Genomic DNA, 18,958 nt, shown 5'->3' with positions numbered 1-18,958 from the left:
TTACAATTGACACGCCTGAAAAACATTTGCACTGAAAACATCTGAAAGCCAATCCTGAAATTAATTTCAGAACTGAAAGCTGTAAACGTTACATATTTATCATATTAGGAATTTAAATACACACATACTTGATTATGACACCATCTCACTTCTATTCTGTATGTACTGTTTTCCATAGTTTGAACACTTCACGGCTTTACCATACTATTTTATCATTTAATAGGCCACATCTTTGTTCTTATTTTCAAAGCTCCCTCTTAAATCCCGCCGGCGGTTATTCTTTCTTCTCTAACTCATATAGTATCCATACGGTTTGCTAATAATTGCACTATCAAAGACGTTTCTACAGATGTTTTGTTCAAATCACGCATGAAGAAACATCTATCTCTTTTAAAATCTCCCCTCTTTTCCTTTGCTTTTCATCCGTTTTCCCTTGAAAAATTAGTGGCATTATCTATTGATTTGTTTCCCTAATATATTGTGTACCAATCTAAGTATTTTCAATTTTTAACAAGTAGGAAAATAATTTAACCAAATTGATCTGCTGATAAATAAAATTTTCAGCTCTTTTGCTCCACAAAAGTCGGCAGATTTGCATTGAGGAAATGTGGAAATTCGTATGCATTTGTAAGAAAAAAAGTTCAAGTAAACTAATTAAACGAGAATTTTCTGATGAATACAAATTAATATTTAATGAATTATTTTTTCCAGAAGTACTTTGAATAAATAATGTTAGTTTATCCAGAGAATGCGCATCTTGAACATATAACTTTTAATATTTTACTGTTTTTGCTTGTATAGTATATGTAATTTTTAATACTATTGAAATGTTAATTGTGGTTTTTTATACTTTTTTAGCTTGTATACGTAATTTTAATACGTTTTTGATTAAAAAAATATAACCTGTATTGGGTGTCCGCATATTTTGTTAGTTAAAAACGATAATTTTATTTTGTACTAGTTCAGTTTGTATATGTACATACATGTAATTTTTAAACTTTTTATATTTTTTTAATTTTCTTTCCCAGATTGCATAATGTATACATCATTTTGAATTTATTTCCTTGCCTAGTGTTATGTTTATTTTGTTATTTTTAAGTATTTTTCATACCCTTTTTAATTTGTAGTATATCATAATTTTAATTTTTCTGCTTTTGTAAATAATATTATAGTTTAAAATATAAAAACGTCTTTAAATAAATTTGTTATCTGTTTGTCCCTAAATGAGTTTTTTTTTTAAAACTCCTTGGGAATATTGTAAATAATTATGTATAATGTGTTTTCAATTTAATTTTTTAAAAAAATTTTAAAAATGCATCGATGCAATTTTCTTTAAAAGAATAAACGATAATATTTCGGAAAAACACAAAGAAAATACTGTTAAAATGTAATCCGTAAATTGTTACGATCAAAATTAATCACAGATAAAATTTAATGTAACAAGTACTGGTGTGATCAAGCGGTCAGCACATTTTCCACAATACTAGGGATCTTCCATTTGATTGGCATGGAATATTTATTTTGTTTTTTCACTCCACGATATTTCATTGTCCCTTTCGAAGTGTTGAGCGGATTCTCTTGGCTTCAAATTACACCTGAAGTTGTTAGAGCGCTCACTATCTACCCAGTAGCCTGACATTTTGACAACCTAAGCTCGAAGGATTAGACTTAACCATATTTATTATTGATATATTTTACACTTTATGTTCACGGGCCGGCATATTGCCTTAAGTCAATTTCTTCCTACTAGACCAGACCGTTTAGTTTGAGAAAAAAAAGGAAATGGACATTTTTTAAGCATACAAAATTTGAAACAAAAATAAACTGAAAATCTCCACCATACTATGAAGAAAGAATATTATGTAAGCAAACGTCCTTCAGTCAGTATTCTGACTCTGTAAGGACTTGTAGGGAGATGGAGCTTATTTAGTACAAAAATAAGAATAAACCATTATTTTCATCATTACTCGTAGAGTTTTGGTTCTATTTTACGTTACTTTCAGGCCAGGGAGATAAATAATACAGTTGTGTGTAAAATAGAACTAGAATCCTGGACAACAGCTTTCGACTCGATAGCTAAACTTAGGTCGAAACCCTGAATAAGGAAATCGAGTGGAGATAATTCTGCCTCGTAGTGTAGTTGTTAGCGCGTTCATGAAATATTAATTAAAAACGCGGTTCAACGCTGGAACATTTTATGCTCTTGGATAGACGTCTGAAGCGTAAGATTGATTACTTAGGTAATCGTTAGCCTTTAACAGACGATATACGTACGCTGCATTGAATTAAATAAATTTATTTGTTTATTTCACTAAAAAGTTTTTATTTTTCCTTTTCTATATAAACACCTTACTGGGCATAACCCGTGTTGAGGCATTCATTTACATTACTTTCATATATTGTTCTAGTTACTGTTGTCTGTATTCATAATAATATATGCGCATACATACACACACATAAATGGACGCATTTATGTACACACACACATAATAATAACAAAATATTCAAAATATTAGTAATATAATATACATAGGTCATGTGCAGATATTGAGCCGACAAGCATGCCACCGTCGCGGGCTATTTGGCTCCTCTACACCGACTAGCTGCCGGTCGTCCAACATCCGCACAATTTCAATGGACTAATGCAATGCCCTATGCACAATTGGGTGCGAACAACGGTATGACTATGATAAAAATATTTCACCTAAAAATCTCTATTATTTTTTCGCCTTCAGATAAAATACTTACACTTCCATAGAGGTTATCCATCTCTGTTGCAATATCTGTCAAACTTGACGAACAACAACCCTAAGAATGAAAACTTATGTTGTTTGTTAATGTTTGAATGTACTCAAAATACTGTTGTTTTTTTAGTTATAAACGTAAATATTATGACGGGGAAATTTGTAAAGGGACGAGTATATTTCTAGGAATGAAGTGAGGTGCGGGCGGGGAAGGGTAGTATTCAATTCGTGAATGGAACCTCCCTTCCCCCTTTCTCTCTCGCTCCCTTCTTCTTTCCCCTTTCCGTCATTTTACTCTCTCCACAATTCGTACGAAGTTTAAAGGTCACAGTACAGAATGGTGGCATCGAATTTTCAGTGTATTCCAATATGGTCCTAATCGCACAGGGAACAGATCACCGACCAGTTGATTTTCCTTTCACTGCATGAAAGATTCAAAATGGATCCTCCAATATGTGGCTTTAGAATTCATCCTTAAACTACGTTATCACGTTTTTGTCTAAAAATAACAAGGCTATTTTGAAATACACATTGAAGATAGAAACTTGTACACTTGAACTCTAATTTGAAATAGAGCAATCTCTCAATCTGTCTTCATTGGAGAAACATAGAACTGAGATGGATCTCATATTCATTTTCAAAATACTGAATGCTATATGTGATGTCCCATCTCTTTTGCAATCAATTTCTTTCCATGTTCCCAACCATGTCACTAGAAGTCAAAATCGACTATTTATTAAATCTTCTGAGAACAACTTGTGTTTTTATGCCCCAACGTTCAGAATGTGTGGATTGGTAAATTCGTCACACAACTTGGAATTATTTGAGATAGATCTTACTACAATATTTTGAGTTTAGCCAAATATTTGTAAACTTATTTATGACTGGATTTCACCGCCTAGAGGCATTAAGATTAACATAACCCAGGGGGTGAAATCCAGTTATTTGTCTACAAATATGGACAAACTCAAAATATTTTAATCAAACCAACTAGTCCAAGAAGAAGTTTAAAAATTGTTTGCAGGCGTTGCCTAGTATGTAAAATAATTCGATCAAATGAATCTTTTCACATAAACAAAGTTTTAAGCTATTTAACTTCACTAAAATCAACAGGTGGAAGAGTCGTAGAAATATGGATGTTCAAACATGGGCAAAATGGTAAATGTTACACTGCTTGTAAAGTGGACACTCAAACCAACCAACGACAGGTCATATGCCTTGTAAATGCTTCCGTATTCCCTTATCCAAAATATTCTCCATCCATGCTGTAATTTGTTAATAGATCTTACTGTTTTTGTAGATCTCTTCACTTCTAAAATAGTCTGGGATGAAGATGGATTGGCATGGTTTAGATCCAAGTCTTATATGTTTATCGTGTTTATGAATATATTGTATAGCATTATCTTATTGCTTTTGTTTGTAATTGCTACACAGTTTCAAGTTCTTTTTTTAAAGTTTTTTGTGCATATATTATGTTCCTTCATATAACTGTTGTAATTAGCCTAGACCGTAAATACGATAAGTAAATAATTCAATAATCTAATTTAATATTTCATTTCATTTGTCATGTTATTTAAAAAATTTTATAATAAATCAATTTTTATTTTAATGTACATAATATGTTGTTATTTACATGTATAAAAATCTTTTGGTTTGCGTGTTTGTTGTGGTACTTTAAAAATGTGTTGCAGGCTACACAAGAATTTGCAGCTGACATATGCGTAAGGATTCTTTGTGGACGCCATATGCTGGAACTAGAGAGCGGATAAGATGATGACGAATTGTTCAAAGATGAGCCACATTATTTTATTAAAAGTCCACCAACATTTGTATGTATCAAAACTTTATTTTATTGTTTTGTAAAACCATGTTAAGTTTCAAGTTCGGTGAACTGCATTTAAAATCTATTCTAAATCATTTTCTATTTAATTTATCCTTATGTTAAAAGTTTTCCATGTTCTTTTTATTTGAAACGATGACCTATGGATTTGCCAGTAAAAAACAGAAAATGGCATTAATAAAACCAGAGTTCAATTGTTGACCGTCAACTTGGGTATTAGATAAATGCATAATTATGCAATGTATACAATTGATAATATGCAGAACACAAAACATTTATTGGTTTGCCAAGTACGTCGTTAGCAATAGCCAAAAGTTAACTGAAAGTATTTAATAATAGTTTTGCGTTAGCAGATGGTTTGTTCAAATATTATCGAATAATGGCAATTACAAACACAATTTGAAGTTGACTCGTTTTCTTAAATTTCCGAAAAAAACAATATTTAAATGAAGAAGACATGTAGTTTTGTATAAAAAAAACTATCCCTGTTTCGATTTTTACTACTCAAATTATTACAATACGTTAATAATGCTTAAAACTGTAACATAAGTAAATTAAAACTGATTTGATAAATTGTAGTATTTTTTATAAATATAAATTATAGTACTCACTGAAGCTTTGACATCCATGGAAAATGTGTCAAATAAAAAATATAATATGAAAATAAACAGGAGCAAAACTAAAGTAATGATTGTGGCCCGTAATGAGCAGTGAATGAATATATTAATGTCAGGAGCAACTCTGAAAAACGCAAAAAAGTTTGTGTACCTTGGAAGCAGAAATACTTAGGATAGGAGAACAAAAAGAGAAGTCGATTGCCGCATACACCAAGCAAGGCTTGCGTTTAACAAAAAATCAAAAAAAATTGAATCAAATAATATTAACCTAAAACTCCGCAAGCAACTTGCCAAAACATATGCATTGAGCATATTGATGTACGGTTGTGAGACATGGTGCCTTACCGAAAGAAATAAAAAAAAGACTGGAGGCCTTCGAGATGTGGTGCTACAAAAAATATTAGGAATTTCGTGGAGAGACCACATCACTAATAACGAGGTTCTCAGCAGAATCGAAGAAGGGGGGCACCTAATCAAAACCATCTCAGAGAGGCGAGCCCAATGGATCGGCCACATTGTATGCCACGAGGGTCTCCTGCACGACATCATAGAGGGAATGGCTGAGGGGACAAATTACAGAGAGCGCCTCCGACGGGAATATTTGGAGCAAGTGTGCGAGGAATCAATTATGCGCCTCATATGTCGAGCTGAAGAGGGCTGCAGAAAATAGAGACCGATGAAGGGCGAGATGCAGGACTTTGCTGCAAACCAATCCTCAAGATTGAGACTGCGAAGAAGAAGTATTTTTTAAAATTTAAGTACTAACAAAAAGTTCAAAAATAATAAAGCAACTCGTTTTGCCCATCTTGACAAAAATGTAAACTTACATCTGTATCTTAAATAATAAAACACGGAAGTCACATTGAACGAAATGTTCAGGAAATAAAATTTTGCTTACTGAAAGTATAAAAAAGAGAAGGAAAAAGAAAACATAAATGAAAGTTGTTTAAAAATTAAAATTTAAGTGAAAAAAATATATTTTAAGGTTTGTAGTTTGTAGTGAGTATTTGCAAATGGAAATAATATTAAAAATGAAGAAAATTTGTAAGAGTAATTAAGAATTAAGAATGGAAATAAAAAATGAAAAACATGCTCAGATGTAAAAATAAAATAAAATAGTAATAACATTTTTTTTAAAAAAGGAAAAACATAAACACATATTTATTATAAGGGATTCAAAGAAACGATGAGAAGAATATCTAAGTGAACTATAAGACAGTAAATTTAGGTCAATTTAAAAAATATCTTCAAAATTGATGACACATTATAGTAAGAGCAGCAATATATTGATTTTATTAACATATATAATATAAGTAATTAAAAGTAGTTTAAAAGTATAAAAACATGCCAATGGCAGCAGAGAAAAAAGAAAAAATAAAGAAGGAATAACAAGTATAGCAAGTAATCTTTAAAATTTGATAAAGCAATATAAGGAGAAGATTTTAAACCAAGAGAAGTCGATAAAATTTCATTAAAGTGATTTTAGTAGTAATACAAAATTTCAAAAGAGAAATTTAATTTATAATAATAATATTAATGTATGTAATTTGAGTGATATAAGAGAAAAAGGGAGCAACCGGAGTTTTATTCAAAAGTTTTCAATACACTATTTTTAAATAATTGTAATCCTGTATGATATATATCTATATGGTTAAAAAAGCTGTTAAAAGTGGAACACGATCTGTGTAAAAAGAAATTCTGGCAATAGTTCGTATTGACACTAGGTATTCTAAAGGTTGGGTGATTTCGTAGGGCACGTGATGGACAGTTAATTTGAATTTTATTTAGGAGCTGGGACGAATCAGCTAGACTGTTAATAATTTTATAGAGAAATGTGAGGTCTATTAATGTTCTCTTTTTTTCAAGGTTAATCAGTTTGTGAAAACGTCCAGATAAGTCATGATTTGGAAATATAAGGGAGCATCGGAAATTCAAATGTTTTAAAAATTTGTTTTGTACTTTCTCCAGCCTGTCAATATAAGTAATGTATTGTGGATTCCAAACGATAGACGCAAATTCAAGATGGGTTCTTACATAACTATAATAAAGATTTCTTATTGTTAGATCATTTTTAAAAGGCTTAGATACGCGTATAATAAAACCTAACATTTCATATGCTTTTTCTATAATTTTATCAATATGTGATTGAAATGTCATTTTTGAGTCCAGAACTACACCTAGATCTCGTATTTCTTGGACACGGTGCAAGACTGGACCCGATAGAGAATACGAATAATCTATCGGATTTTTTATTATCGTAAAGGTAATTGTTTTGCATTTAAGCGGATTTCATATGAGCTGATTATTTACACAATAAGTAGAGAACTAACTAACTATTCTTGTATTGTAATGTTCATCCCTGTAAATTGTTTAAATGGACAATGTCCTTTAATAATTCAATAAGGAAACTTACAAAACGAAGTTATGATGTCCTAAGATAAGGGCTAAGGTCTTTTAATTTAAGGGTAAATATTATGTGATAATTTTTCGTGAAAATTTTGACAACGTATTTGTTTTTTTTTCGGTAAAAAATCAAAACGAAAATCAATTTGGTTCACAAGTTGTCTCCTTAATTTATTGATACCATATGTAACATAATGAATGAATAATCAAGTGACTGTGGAATAGCTACTGACTTTGTCTATCGTCACATGGCCCAGGGTACATGATCTCCAAGTAGAGTTTAAAATTGAATTGTTGTTGGAGTTGGCAAAGGCAAAGGATACGAGAATTTGGCACAACTATTCTGTATTTGACTATAAATAATCCCAGTACAATACCTCTCATATTCTTTTATAAGAAGATAATCATTAGTCATGTTATTTAGAAAGAAACATTTTTCAACAATGACAGAGTTTTTTTTTTTGCAGAGGAGAAAAAGCGTATTGCCGGTTTTTACTCTAGTTAGTCAATAGAGATAATAGAAACGTAAGACTTTAAACTCAAACAAACACAAAACAAACCATTTTGCCATGTCTCCGTAAGGGTAGGCAGAGAGGATAGAACGCCACATCGCTCTATCTTTGCACTCAGATCTCGCTTTCTCTATATTCATACATCTTCTCATGCACGCGCGCCGATTATTCCGATTTTTGACATGCCCATCTAAAAGTATTTGTGGGATATTGTCATTCCATATCTTTTTCGGTGTGCCCCTATTTCTGCATCCACCAACATACGCATTGTAAATATTTTTAGCCGTTCTCCCGCTGTCCATTTGCTCTACATGTCCAAATTAACGCAGAACTTATTTCTTGATGTTGTCGTTAGTGTTTATCTCAGCCTTACATAATGTACGGATCTCAAAATTTGTGCATCTATCGTACGCAGTTTTACTACACACATTCGCCTGAGAGATCGCATTTTGACAGCATCGTCGGGACCAGGCCTCCATTGTCAACTGCTTATTTTGCCTCTCGCGACAAACATTTATTTGCCATAAACACAATGCATATAAATGTCGATAATAAGTGTTAGAGAAAAATTGTTACATAATGAATTGATAAAAACTGTAGGTTTTACTATAAAATAGTTTGTCGAATTATAAATTATATTTTGGCATGAATAATGAATAGACGGAGAAGATAAAAAACTAACACAAAATTTATGTGCCAAGTAACTTTACATATGGTATAATGAGGAATTTCAGCGGTTTTTATATTATTTTTTAACTTGGTCAAAAAATTTACTAGACAAAACAAAATGCGGGATGCATAGCACATGTTTTCTTCTACGGATGCGTAGCGCCTCACCAGAGCTCGAAAAAGCACACAATTGAAAAATAGGGCATCGGCTGCAGAAACCTCGAGTGAAAACTACCATCGAGCGGGGGCGATACGCCTCCTGAGAGCCATAACCTGGCCTGGCCACTTTACAAGACATCCGGTTCTCGGGGTCTTAGACGTTCTATGGAAGAATTAATCAAATCGACATGGTTTATTGTATCTTTAAGAAGTCTATTTTCAATTTTTCAGTTTTTTCAAGTACATTCACATTTGAGTAAAAATAAATATAGAATTTGTTATAATCTCATGTCAATGTGGTTTTTTTTGGTTAGTAAAAATAAATATTTTACTATGAAATTTAGTACCTTTTCTGCTTCCTAAGAATTCAAATCTAAGAAATATGAGTGGTCATGTTTTTTTCTCGTGTGGTACACCTGTCTTTGTAAGGTACCAATCTCGAACAGATTCATAACTTTAATGTGTTGATTCTCACGCCTTTTCAGAATATTGTATAACCTTACAAAAACTACCATCCCCTTTCCTTACATTTTATGTTTTAAATATCAATTACACTTATCCTTGAGGTATCATTACGGTTTTCCCACTCTACAAGGCTATTTTCATTTCTAAGATTTACGTTAAGAAAATTCTGCATAACTTTCAGTTCTTTGTAAGCATGTTAAAAAAAAATGAGTGACAGATTAAAGGATTCTCTACTTTTATTTCTATTCCAACACAGAACACCAGCAAGAAATTATTCAAATCCTGACTTTAACTAATCTAAGAAAAATATAACATACTGTGGGACTCTTTAGGTACACCCACAACCTATTCTGTGCGTTAGCAATGAGGGTATGAATTATTTCGGTTTTACTGGGCACCACAAAAGTTTGTTGACAGCTCACGTCTGAACTACGAAAAGCGGACCCGACTTGAGAGGAAACACGGACATTTTGTGAATGCCGTAATATGAGGGGAGACATAAATGAAATAAATAAGAAATAATTATTTTATTCAGGCAAATGTGACGTGATTTTTCTTAATCTACACTGAAACCTCGTATGGACTAAGGCTCGCATAACATGGGTCAGAAAATGGAATAATGGAATGAAAATTCAATTGAATTCGATGAATCTCACCCGCATAAATAAAGGTTTCAGTTCTTTAACTTTACAAACATCAACAGATGAAAAAATTGAAGGAATATAGATGTTTAAATATGGGCAGCATGGTGAATGTTACACAGGTGTAAAGTGGCCACTTAAACCAGCCATTGACAGGTCAAAAACCTTGTTGATGCCTAGACTTCTATATTACCTTCTCGTAAATGTTCTTCATCTCTGTTGTAAAATGTTAAAATGGAATAAGATCTTGCGCAAAATTTTAAACAGTTTTTTGTACCCTAATTATTCTGCCAATTCAATTTTATACTCTTTACTTTTTTTAATGAAATATTGCATGCAGGCGTGCGTAGTACGTGTATGTTTTTGACGCCACGATAGATAACGGGTAGTTTCACAATTAACAAAATCAACTATCTTGTGACGACATGATTATTGACAATTAACAGAACATTGTTCGGCGATAAGAAATAAACATCTGGTTTTAAAGATAAGATTTTTTATTTATTTAATTTCATGAAACCAACGCAATCATATTAAAAATCATACAGAATAACGAGAAAGAACGAGACAAACAACGGGTTTTACATAGACACAAAAATATAAAAAACAAAACGTATAATTTGCTAGGAGTGTAAGGCAGTGGGATGGGAAAACAGGGAAGAAGAGAAAAAGGTGAAAGTAGAAAAAGTAAGTAAATAAAAAACAATAAAAAAAAAGAATATAGATACACACACAACACACATTAAACATGGATCGCGAACCTTTTTGAAAGGCAAGTGTCAAGTGAAACGAATAAGAAAAATGAAGGGAAGAAAACAAGTTAAAGTTGCCAATTTTAGTAATACAGGCGTGAGATGCGCGCTCAGATCTTGGTTCAAATATCTATTGAAAAATAGATCGTGTTCTAATTTTTATGAATTTGACCGCAGATTTTGCCCAATCTGTGTATAACACGACACATGGGTAAAATCTTGCACAAAAATTTGTACCATTTTCAGACCCATGCAATACGAGCTTTACCTGTGATTATATACGTCAACACTTCTTTTTTTTTGGATGTTGATCTGAAGTATTTCTTTCACCGTATCATACCACATACTATACATATTTATTGTCATCTTTTGCTATTTTTATCAAATAAATGAACGCGTCACGTCGCGTCGGCGTCGTTACAAAATATGAGTATTGTGATTGTCTGGTGTGAAACAAACTATTTTTGGTATGAAATCACGTACAATTTAATGGATAATGTAATGAAAATGTTTCATTGAATTCCATGTTTGGTTTTAAATGATTTATTACGTTAATGTTTACAAGGAACGGTGCATAGGATAGATAATAACGAATATATAAGCATTAGCATCAAGTTGGTGTTATGTCACCTTCAAATACAAGATAATACACAGCACATCATAAATCTCGGGTGATCATCTACTACTTGATCTATCTTGGAAACCGGTTCACCTTTAACCACTTTACTTTGAGTAAAAAATAACAAGAAATGTTAAAAAAAAATACAACAGAAAACTTAAAATATTAGAACAAAAAAGAATTTGAGTGCCATGGAAATTGGATGCGAAATTTTTTCTCACACGTGATAAAAATGAGAGCATTTAATGTGCAGTGCTTTTTACATTTTGTTTATAGACAACTTAACCAAGTCGTATCATCAACGTTATGGTCTATTTAAGTTTGGTAATTTTGAAATTACTCTGCGTGAGACGTCACAAGTTCTCTCTGGTGAGTTCCGCTGGTTGATGAATTGGCTTCCCGTAAACTGGAAGTTTATCACAACACTTTGATTGATTGATTCGGAAGATCTAGCGACGTCGTTCAGAATAGTTCATTTTTATTAAAATATGTTTTGAATTTCTTATTAAACTTTTTTAAAGAAATTTCGCCTCTCTCAAATTTTTATTGATCCTAAAAAACATCATTTTTATCCAATTTCACGTATTTTTTTACTTACTCATTATATGGCTAAATTCCTCAAAATTGTAAGAAAAAAATTATAAAAATAATGTTTATAAAAATGAACATCGTCACTAGTTCGCCATTCAAAAAAACTCACCGACGATAACTAGTGACGTCACAGGCGGAATAATTACAAATTTGTTGAACATTGATAAACCATAGCGATAAAAATACGATACAAAAAAATCTAATAAAAATAATCCTCTCACTCTCGCAAATGCCTCCCCGATACTAGCAAAAACCGAGAAAATTTGCTTTTAACTGTTTCGTTTTCCGCACCTCAAACCTTAACCTATCTAATTTTATATTTTAAGAGTATCAGAATACAGTGTTCCATATTGATGCACTTTTTTTTCTAAAATTATTCCGCAGACGTTATTGGATGGTCCAGCTACCATAAGAGACAATTTATAAAAAAATCAAAATGATAGAGACATGCCAATGGTAAATATCTATATTGTGCAAAGATCATTATCATCAGTGCAAATTTATTACTCTAGTGCCATTATCCACGGAGAAAATACGAGAATACATTTGTACGAAGATAATTCAGATGCCTTTCTTCTCAAAAAAAATCATGACTCACGTGTTTCATAAATAAATAAATTAAATGAGAACCTTATAAAATTAGACAACCAAATTAATTATCATTACTAAATAATTCATCTTGCACTAAATACATATTTATAAGAATGTCCTTAAACCATGGCACGTTTGTAATTTCCATCCGACAAAAGGGTAATGGAAAATTATGGGTATACAGTTTTATCCTTTCAGCATCTCTGTGGCACATTTTCTCAGCGTATTTAACTTTTATGAAGAAAAATTTTATTTGCTCAAGTTAAGCTCAAGGACGATATTTAAACAAATATAAACCAGATCTAGATCAGAATTACTTACTTGACAAGCCTAAAATTAAGATTCCTTAATGTATTGTTTTTTAATATTTGGGTACGATAATAAATATTTTATTTGTGTAAAATCACTTCATTAATTTAATCTGCCTACCAGTTTTACAACAAGACGGTTTCCTTGACAAGGCTCATAAAAAAACAAACACAAAATATATTTTTTTTACCAAATAACAAGTAGATGTCTTAAAATACAAAATCTGTAACGTGATCAGCATGAGTTAACTCGTAGTCTTATATGTTGATCGTGGTTTAAAATCTTTGTTTTTTTTTATTGATTTAGATTTACACACATACAAACATGTATGCATATATTAAAGAAAAGAGAAACACAGAAGAAGAAAAAAAGTTAAAAATTCACGTAAACATATATTTTTTTTAACATTTGCCATTCACAATTTGTTGCAGAACTAGACAATAGTCTGTTTTAAGAAACATAGTAATAACAAAGTTAAATAAAAAAAAATACACTTAGAATCAAGGAGAAATTAGAAATATATTTTACGTTGGATTCACTGTAAAAGCTAAATTTTTTAATACATGTTTTACTCCTGTGCAGCTATCCAATGACTTTAAATGTATTGTAATAATATATTGTATACCACTATTTTACTGCTCTCGTTTGTCTTTGCAACATAATTTTATGTTCTTTTTGTTCAGATTTTTGTACATATCGCACCTTAAGGACGATAATGACTCAACTAAAAAAATCGACTCTTTGGGAAACTACGAAAGAAGAATGTAAATTGTGACACCTTCGTTTTCTTTCGTCGATTGTTTCTTATTTTCTGAAGTAAGGACCAAATTTTGAGTTAAAACTATACCGAAGGCATGCAGCTAACAATTTATGAAAAAAAGCGTGATAATGAGCGATTAATGAGTCATTATTAGATTGATAAAAAAACCAACACACAAATGCACTCTGATAAATGAAATAATGACATAATTTTTATTGGGTCAGATCAGATCACCAAATACATGTTTTTATGTATTCATGAAATGACATAAACTTAAATAAGTCACTAAGATTATTGGTGAGTCGGAACGAAACAATCAAAAAGCTAAATTGGGAATTTCAATATTTTTTTAAAATAAAGTAATGTTGCCATTTGTATTGGAGTAAAATCGACTCAACCGGCTTTCGGTCACTATATGTTTGTCTGCGTTGCGTCCTTTACTCAGCAATATAAACGCAACATGGTATGAAGAAAAATTGGCATGGCTTAGCTCGAAGTTTTGTATGTTGATCGTGTTCTTCAATATATTGTATACCATTATTTTATTGCCTTTGGTTGTCTTTGCTACGTATTATCTTTTTTTTCGTTCAGTTTCTTGTACATTGTTTTTTCATACGACTGCTATAATTTGTTTAGGCCGTTTAGTAAATAAATAAATAACAGGTGAGATTATTTACAATTGGCAGTATTGAAGTCTAGAAATTTACATTGCCTGTTTTTGACTGATTGGGGTGACGTTAATCTTTATAATTATTGCATTTTTCGCACCCAGTGGTGCATAGGGCATAAAAGTCTTATATTAACATTTAAATATTATATTTCACGTCCAGCCTTCCAGGAATAAAACAGCAGGCGGCATTGTCTCCATTCGATTTCCTTATTCAGTATTTTTACCTCAAACTAGCCATCGAGTCGAAAACACTGAATTATTTATTATTTATTTATGAACAGGCTTAGTCAATACAAAAAACGGCAAACACGTGTCCTTAAAATACATACAGACACAATGGCTTTAGCCATACTGGAAACTGGATAGAAAAATGGTTTTCTTACGCGCAGTAAAAATTAGAGCATTAAATTAGGCAAAGTTTCTTAAAATAGTACGAAAAAAATTATAAAATATATTTAATTAAAAACGCACTTCTTTGAACGACATTAACAAACCAATGATAAGAGAGCTGTGAAGGATATCCGATTTTCTTACCGTAAACGAACCAATCTGGAGAAATGACAGAGAAAACTCTGACGTCACACGCGGGGTTATTTCAGAAATACGAAACTTTAAAAATATCATAGCGCTGATAATACGATATATAAAATTTAAAATATTTTTTTCATGGCCTAGTTTAATAGTCGAATAATAAATAAAAAACAGTAAAATTTCTCTTTAGAATAAAATAGAAATAAAGAAAATTAAAACTAGAAGAGAAATGTTTTAAAATTATTACCTCAAGACAAGATCTGGTCAAGATTTTATCAAGGGTTCTGGTCCTATTTCACAAACATAACTGTATTCCTGAATCACTTGGACAAAAGTGACGTTTTACACTGTTTAACATTCTTGAAAAATAACTTAATAAACTTTAAATTCGTACCTACTTTTTTTATAAGATTTGGGCACACCTACCTGCTAAAAATATATTAACACCATTGACTTTGATTTGACCTATCATATTTCTTCACGGCAATATTTCAAATTCCGGACTGGCACCTAAAACGAAAGGCTGATCACCTTAGCTTCCTTTAACACATGATCGAGACACACTGCGCTATGCACCATCAGGTGCGGGTGAGGATTTGACGATGATGACGATACTGTAGGCACTTATTATTATCTAGTTGCCTGGTAGCAAGATCCGCTTACCGCTTGACGAACAGTTTACATTATTTTCGCTTGCAAAACACATTTCTTACGCCCAGCAGTGCGTGGTCTGTACTCACAAATATACCGACCACAAAACATACCGTGAAAACAAATGCAATTAAAAAAGTTACGAAGCATTTGTAACCGCTCATATATTTATCTACGGTTACAGTACGAAACTGCCTTATATTAATTGACTATGTACATACGAACGTAGTTATGCAGAATGCAGCCAGTTTCCAATTTTGGAAAACTGAGATGTTGGTGTTATTGGGTGCAGTAAATTCTATATTCTGCCAAAAACAGCCAGGCTGCTTTCATACAAAAAACTGTAATAACCACTTTCTGAAAATAGTGTTTATCACAAAACGACGTTAATAAATTATCTGAAATCACTCACAGCACTCATTGAGATATAATATTCTGCGTACTGCCAGGGTTTTTGAAAATACCCGCGTACTGAGAACTCTTTTAAACTCCTTGGTGCGAAGTAGACTCAAGAGTGGAACTGAAGTACTCTCTCATGATAGAGAAAATCCAGAAGATTTTTCTGAGATATCTCTACATGTGAGAGTGCGGGTATTATCTCTGGCTCTACCCGACCGAGTTTCTCCAGGGTATGCTTGGCTACAACAGTTTAGAGACTAGAAGGAATGTGTATTTGACTACACATTTTTATCGATTGTTGCGCGGTATGATCGATAATTCTAAAATTATGATGAGCATTGGTTTGTATGTTCCTGATAATTACCTAAGACAGCTTCAGCATAGATTATTTCATATCTCGATATACAGGATCAACCTGCCTATGGTTATGCTTGTTGGAAGGGCTACCGCTCTGCTGAACAACATCGCTCTGGATATTGATCTGTTTCATGTATCCGAAGGGGTTTTCCGGAACAGGATTCTTCTACTACTTTGACATGAGTCTATTTCGTGTATTTTTTATCTTTTTTATAATATGTACGAATTGAATATATTTTTGTAATGTATTTATTTATTTTTTTAACTTTTTGTACATAATGTTATTTGTAAATTGGCGGGCTTATTGCCAAATGGCAATTTCTTCCAACCAACCAATAAAATAAAAGTTTTATTTTTATAATTCAAGTTACAGAACATATTCAATAGAAAAAAAAAAAAATATTAAAAAGTGAAAAATATATAAAAATAGAAATAAACGTATTTGTTTATAAATTACCTTAAATCAAAACTATTACTCAATGGGAAAAAGGAAAAAAGCGGAAAGAGGAAAAAGGAAAGGAGGAGAGATTAAGGAAGAGAAAGGAAATGTTTCTTCAGACGTGATTTAAACAGAGATAATGTAGTAACATCTTTGATGGTGGATGGGAGATGATTCCACAGTCGAGCCGCATGGACACTATATGAGTTAGAGAAGAAAGAGGAATTGTGTATGGGTATTAAGAGAGTGCCTTGAGAATGTGCCTTAATGTATATGTTATATTTAAAATAAATTAATTGAATTGAATTGAATGTAAAGAGAAAACACTCCATACAAATCCGAGCTAAAAAATCGTCCCCAAACGACAGGGCTTAACCAGCAGAGGTAGCAAGTATAGTCACATCACGACAATTTTGACAAGCAAAACAAGTGGTACAGTAAAAAGCATGGACTGTTTACATCGGTCTACTGTCAGTTCCATTCAGTATGTCGCTCCCTTCCGCAAACGCGTCACCTTTGTTTGTCATTTTGGTTTACGCCCGACTAACTGAGCAGGACGGAGACAGGAGACAACTCACGAATTGTAACATTTTAATAAGACGTTTTAAGACATTGAAATAGCTATTTGAAACAAGTGTGATTAAAATAAGAACATTACTTGCCGGTGAAAGGTTATACCATTTATTTTCCAGATCGATTTGTGCAGTATCTCAGCGTACGTATAGGCATTTTGGTAATTTCGAGGAGAAAAGTAGCCGGCAAACGCTCGCAACAGACTTAAGTCAGTTATATCATACATATGCCAATTGGCCGCAGGTTGAAGGAACATATTTCGAACGCTTATGTTTACTCTAGTTTTATACGTACCTCAAGGATAGCACTAGAAAAAAAATTGGGGAAGATTAATGCCTCCAAAAATCAATTTCAATTAAAAAAATATGTTTTATTATAGAATGTTACCTCATTTATTTTTTTTTGTCTTTTTAAAGTATTTTTATTTATTTATTGATTCATTTTTTTTGCTTACAAACTATAATTAATAATAAAAATAATGTGACCTCACTGGGGTTTCCCGTGCTGAGGACACTTGACACTTTTATTACATTCAATGTTTGAACATGGGATCATTTAATATTAGATATGGCAGTTTATTGCAAAATGCATTTAATTTGTGTGGTTAGTCATACTAAAAAATCACCAAAATTTCTTTAACACACCATCAAATTATATTCTACGTTATTTTAACAAATGAATTAACTGATTATCTACAGTTTAATATCTTATATAAATTTACAAAAATATTATCATTTTAAATCGACATTCACTTCGTAACACTTCACTTTAAATTACTGTGAAAAAAAACTTTTTTGTGTTCCGCCATTTTCTTATTTTATAAGATTACTACTACGGTTTCGGGAGAGCACTCCTCCCATCGATGAGTGAAATAATTATTTTTTTTTAAATATATATATATAAATATATATATCACCCGTTGATGGGAGGAGTGCTCTCCCGAAACTGTAGCAGTGGTCTTGTAAAATAATAAAATTTTGTAACACTAATAAGAAAGTTTTATTTTCATAGTAATTTATAAAATAATAAGTTCAATACACAATGACACAACAAACATCAGAGTTTTACTAGGGCTGGCTGTTTTCTGCAAAATTCACATGTCGGGTTGGTGGTCAACCAGCCTTTCGAAATTATTGAAACTAATCAAATACATAATGACTTTTATTTTTGCATTATAAAAAAAACGAATACATGCTATATTTATTATTTGTCGAAGTAAAAAAAACATTCTTACTTTGGTGTGGATTTGATTATTCACTCTTTTAACAAAAGTTCAATTATCTCAGTTTCACTTTTCCATGGCTGGCTACTTTCTGCATAACGTCGTTCATATCTGTTTTCATTTTTATTTTATTGTTCAGGGTCATTTATGAAGGCAATAAAGTGCATTCAATAGTAGGTAAATTCTTTAGCAAATATGTTACTAAATTGTGCCTTACTAAACTGTATTTAACTCGGTTTTAATAATAAATGGCGTTTTACTTGTTATGTAACTTATATTCCTACATTTTAACTTGAACATTTTAAATGACGTTTGAATAGACATCACTGTATTGTAATTAAACAATTGTTTAAAATCAAGATTGTGGACAGTCCTTGGTATGAGTGAGGCCTTGACGAGAGATGCATAGACCACGCGTTGTTTGGGATGCAAAGATGCACAGAA

At 31.8% G+C, this 18,958-nt stretch overlaps 1 protein-coding gene across 1 annotated transcript in view; it reads right to left on the bottom strand.

Annotated features, from left to right (window-relative positions):
* LOC148276472 (terminal nucleotidyltransferase 5C-like) overlaps positions 1 to 18,958 on the bottom strand; it is a 109,872-nt gene that overhangs the window by 18,531 nt on the left and 72,383 nt on the right. The window lies entirely within an intron of this gene.

Source organism: Micrasema longulum, unplaced genomic scaffold (assembly GCF_059751315.1).
Source record: "Micrasema longulum isolate JH-2025_06_02 unplaced genomic scaffold, ASM5975131v1 h1tg001215l, whole genome shotgun sequence".
Classification (NCBI taxonomy): domain Eukaryota; kingdom Metazoa; phylum Arthropoda; class Insecta; order Trichoptera; family Brachycentridae; genus Micrasema; species Micrasema longulum.
The sequence above is the reverse complement of the archived record's forward strand: the minus strand, read 5'-3'. Positions and strand labels throughout refer to the sequence as shown.